This window comes from Styela clava, unplaced genomic scaffold, assembly GCF_964204865.1.
Source record: "Styela clava unplaced genomic scaffold, kaStyClav1.hap1.2 HAP1_SCAFFOLD_61, whole genome shotgun sequence".
Classification (NCBI taxonomy): Eukaryota; Metazoa; Chordata; class Ascidiacea; order Stolidobranchia; family Styelidae; genus Styela; species Styela clava.
The window spans coordinates 2501-7500 of record NW_027556545.1 but is presented as its reverse complement, the minus strand read 5'-3'; the positions used below and the strand labels follow the sequence as shown (position 1 = coordinate 7500).

Here is a 5000-nt window from a genome sequence, read left to right as displayed (position 1 = left end):
GCGAAAGACAGTAATTTCGAATGAGCCAAGAAAGAGCGGTGCGGGGCCGGTCGGAGCGCACCCTTTTCTAGGTGGCTGGCGGGCGAGAGAGTGCTGCGTCGCCGGCATCGGCGTCGAAAGAAGCCGAGCCAAAAAAAGTTAAAGTACAAACGTGCAAGCATACTAACCTAACCCTAGGTAAGGCATGTCAGAGCGAAAGACAGTAATTTCGAATGAGCCATGAAAGAGCGGTGCGGGGCCGGTCGGAGCGCACCCTTTTCTCGGTGGCTGGCGGGCGAGAGAGTGCTGCGTCGCCGGCATCGGCGTCGAAAGAAGCCGAGCCGAAAAAAGTTAAAGTACAAACGTGCAAGCATACTAACCTAACCCTAGGTAAGGCATGTCAGAGCGAAAGACAGTAATTTCGAATGAGCCAAGAAAGAGCGGTGCGGGGCCGGTCGGAGCGCACCCTTTTCTAGGTGGCTGGCGGGCGAGAGAGTGCTGCGTCGCCGGCATCGGCGTCGAAAGAAGCCGAGCCAAAAAAAGTTAAAGTACAAACGTGCAAGCATACTAACCTAACCCTAGGTAAGGCATGTCAGAGCGAAAGACAGTAATTTCGAATGAGCCAAGAAAGAGCGGTGCGGGGCCGGTCGGAGCGCACCCTTTTCTCGGTGGCTGGCGGGCGAGAGAGTGCTGCGTCGCCGGCATCGGCGTCGAAAGAAGCCGAGCCGAAAAAAGTTAAAGTACAAACGTGCAAGCATACTAACCTAACCCTAGGTAAGGCATGTCAGAGCGAAAGACAGTAATTTCGAATGAGCCAAGAAAGAGCGGTGCGGGGCCGGTCGGAGCGCACCCTTTTCTAGGTGGCTGGCGGGCGAGAGAGTGCTGCGTCGCCGGCATCGGCGTCGAAAGAAGCCGAGCCAAAAAAAGTTAAAGTACAAACGTGCAAGCATACTAACCTAACCCTAGGTAAGGCATGTCAGAGCGAAAGACAGTAATTTCGAATGAGCCATGAAAGAGCGGTGCGGGGCCGGTCGGAGCGCACCCTTTTCTCGGTGGCTGGCGGGCGAGAGAGTGCTGCGTCGCCGGCATCGGCGTCGAAAGAAGCCGAGCCGAAAAAAGTTAATGTACAAACGTGCAAGCATACTAACCTAACCCTAGGTAAGGCATGTCAGAGCGAAAGACAGTAATTTCGAATGAGCCAAGAAAGAGCGGTGCGGGGCCGGTCGGAGCGCACCCTTTTCTCGGTGGCTGGCGGGCGAGAGAGTGCTGCGTCGCCGGCATCGGCGTCGAAAGAAGCCGAGCCGAAAAAAGTTAATGTACAAACGTGCAAGCATACTAACCTAACCCTAGGTAAGGCATGTCAGAGCGAAAGACAGTAAACTCGAATGAGCCATGAAAGAGCGGTGCGGGGCCGGTCGGAGCGCACCCTTTTCTCGGTGGCTGGCGGGCGAGAGAGTGCTGCGTCGCCGGCATCGGCGTCGAAAGAAGCCGAGCCGAAAAAAGTTAAAGTACAAACGTGCAAGCATACTAACCTAACCCTAGGTAAGGCATGTCAGAGCGAAAGACAGTAATTTCGAATGAGCCAAGAAAGAGCGGTGCGGGGCCGGTCGGAGCGCACCCTTTTCTAGGTGGCTGGCGGGCGAGAGAGTGCTGCGTCGCCGGCATCGGCGTCGAAAGAAGCCGAGCCAAAAAAAGTTAAAGTACAAACGTGCAAGCATACTAACCTAACCCTAGGTAAGGCATGTCAGAGCGAAAGACAGTAATTTCGAATGAGCCATGAAAGAGCGGTGCGGGGCCGGTCGGAGCGCACCCTTTTCTCGGTGGCTGGCGGGCGAGAGAGTGCTGCGTCGCCGGCATCGGCGTCGAAAGAAGCCGAGCCGAAAAAAGTTAAAGTACAAACGTGCAAGCATACTAACCTAACCCTAGGTAAGGCATGTCAGAGCGAAAGACAGTAATTTCGAATGAGCCAAGAAAGAGCGGTGCGGGGCCGGTCGGAGCGCACCCTTTTCTAGGTGGCTGGCGGGCGAGAGAGTGCTGCGTCGCCGGCATCGGCGTCGAAAGAAGCCGAGCCAAAAAAAGTTAAAGTACAAACGTGCAAGCATACTAACCTAACCCTAGGTAAGGCATGTCAGAGCGAAAGACAGTAATTTCGAATGAGCCAAGAAAGAGCGGTGCGGGGCCGGTCGGAGCGCACCCTTTTCTCGGTGGCTGGCGGGCGAGAGAGTGCTGCGTCGCCGGCATCGGCGTCGAAAGAAGCCGAGCCGAAAAAAGTTAAAGTACAAACGTGCAAGCATACTAACCTAACCCTAGGTAAGGCATGTCAGAGCGAAAGACAGTAATTTCGAATGAGCCAAGAAAGAGCGGTGCGGGGCCGGTCGGAGCGCACCCTTTTCTAGGTGGCTGGCGGGCGAGAGAGTGCTGCGTCGCCGGCATCGGCGTCGAAAGAAGCCGAGCCAAAAAAAGTTAAAGTACAAACGTGCAAGCATACTAACCTAACCCTAGGTAAGGCATGTCAGAGCGAAAGACAGTAATTTCGAATGAGCCATGAAAGAGCGGTGCGGGGCCGGTCGGAGCGCACCCTTTTCTCGGTGGCTGGCGGGCGAGAGAGTGCTGCGTCGCCGGCATCGGCGTCGAAAGAAGCCGAGCCGAAAAAAGTTAATGTACAAACGTGCAAGCATACTAACCTAACCCTAGGTAAGGCATGTCAGAGCGAAAGACAGTAATTTCGAATGAGCCAAGAAAGAGCGGTGCGGGGCCGGTCGGAGCGCACCCTTTTCTCGGTGGCTGGCGGGCGAGAGAGTGCTGCGTCGCCGGCATCGGCGTCGAAAGAAGCCGAGCCGAAAAAAGTTAATGTACAAACGTGCAAGCATACTAACCTAACCCTAGGTAAGGCATGTCAGAGCGAAAGACAGTAAACTCGAATGAGCCATGAAAGAGCGGTGCGGGGCCGGTCGGAGCGCACCCTTTTCTCGGTGGCTGGCGGGCGAGAGAGTGCTGCGTCGCCGGCATCGGCGTCGAAAGAAGCCGAGCCGAAAAAAGTTAAAGTACAAACGTGCAAGCATACTAACCTAACCCTAGGTAAGGCATGTCAGAGCGAAAGACAGTAATTTCGAATGAGCCAAGAAAGAGCGGTGCGGGGCCGGTCGGAGCGCACCCTTTTCTAGGTGGCTGGCGGGCGAGAGAGTGCTGCGTCGCCGGCATCGGCGTCGAAAGAAGCCGAGCCAAAAAAAGTTAAAGTACAAACGTGCAAGCATACTAACCTAACCCTAGGTAAGGCATGTCAGAGCGAAAGACAGTAATTTCGAATGAGCCATGAAAGAGCGGTGCGGGGCCGGTCGGAGCGCACCCTTTTCTCGGTGGCTGGCGGGCGAGAGAGTGCTGCGTCGCCGGCATCGGCGTCGAAAGAAGCCGAGCCGAAAAAAGTTAAAGTACAAACGTGCAAGCATACTAACCTAACCCTAGGTAAGGCATGTCAGAGCGAAAGACAGTAATTTCGAATGAGCCAAGAAAGAGCGGTGCGGGGCCGGTCGGAGCGCACCCTTTTCTCGGTGGCTGGCGGGCGAGAGAGTGCTGCGTCGCCGGCATCGGCGTCGAAAGAAGCCGAGCCGAAAAAAGTTAAAGTACAAACGCGATGCTAATGAGCGAGCCGTTGTCTCGACTAATATGTAGGGGGCGTTCGATCGAGCGTCTGGCTTGAGCGCTTGTCGGCCTAGCAGAACGGTCGCATTGTTATGCCCGGGTTTTAGGCACCGCTGCAGGCGGCCGGCAGAGCTCTTGTTTGTGCGAAACTGAATGGATCGAGCCCGAGAGAGGGCGAGCAAAGAAAAAACGCAAATCGCTCCGCCTGGCACTGCCGGCGAGAGCGTGGACGTCGCGGCCAGCGACTGTCGAAGCCGAGTACGGCCGCAGGCGATCGCCTCGGTCTTAAACGAATGCGACGAGCACGCGCCGGGCGGCCCAGCAAGGGCCGAGCGCAGCTGTCGCAGCTATCTGGTTGATCCTGCCAGTAGTGATATGCTTGTCTCAAAGATTAAGCCATGCAGGTGCAAGTACGAGTTCTCGTAAAGCGAAACTGCGAATGGCTCATTAAATCAGTCTTGGTTTATTTGGTCTCGTAAGCGAAGTGGATAACTGTGGTAATTCTAGAGCTAATACATGCATTAAGCGCCGACTTCGGGAGGCGCGCTTTTATCAGATCAAAACCGACCGGGTTCGTCCTGTGACGTTTGATGACTCTGGATAACCACGCGGATCGTACGGTCTCTGCACCGACGACGTATCATTCAAGTGTCTGCCCTATCAACTGTCGAAGGTACGCTACGTGCCTACCTTTGTGATAACGGGTAACGGGGAATCAGGGTTCGATTCCGGAGAGGGAGCCTGAGAAACGGCTACCACATCCAAGGAAGGCAGCAGGCGCGCAAATTACCCATTCCCGACACGGGGAGGTAGTGACGAAAAATAACAATACAGGACTCTAACGAGGCCCTGTAATTGGAATGAGTACATCCTAAAACTCTTAACGAGTATCCATTGGAGGGCAAGTCTGGTGCCAGCAGCCGCGGTAATTCCAGCTCCAACAGTGTATGCTAAAGTTGTTGCGGTTGAAAAGCTCGTAGTTGGATTTTGGGCGAGCGCCGCCGGTCCGTCGCAAGGCGTGTCACTGGTTGCGTTCGCCTCACCTTCGGTTCTCCGTCGGTGCTCTTGACTGAGTGTCGGCGGTGGCCGATAAGTTTACTTTGAAAAAATTAGAGTGTTCAAAGCAGGCTGTTCGCCTGCATAGTGTTGCATGGAATAATGGAATAGGACCTCGGTTCTATTTTGTTGGTTTTCGGAGCACGAGGTAATGATTAAGAGGGACAGACGGGGGCGTCCGTACTCTGCCGTTAGAGGTGAAATTCTTGGATCGGCGGAAGACGAACTACTGCGAAAGCATTCGCCAAGAATGTTTTCTTTAATCAAGAGCGAAAGTCAGAGGTTCGAAGACGATCAGATACCGTCCTAGTTCTGACTATAAACGA

The 5000-nt window shown here is 54.7% G+C and overlaps 1 non-coding gene across 1 annotated transcript in view; it reads left to right on the top strand.

Moving 5' to 3' along the window:
* Positions 1–3966: 3966 nt before the first annotated feature.
* LOC144418861 (small subunit ribosomal RNA) overlaps positions 3967–5000 on the top strand; it is a 1810-nt gene continuing 776 nt past the window's right edge. The window contains exon 1 of the ribosomal RNA XR_013473703.1: positions 3967–5000. This exon is cut by the window's right edge and continues 776 nt beyond it. This is a non-coding gene — a ribosomal RNA (small subunit ribosomal RNA).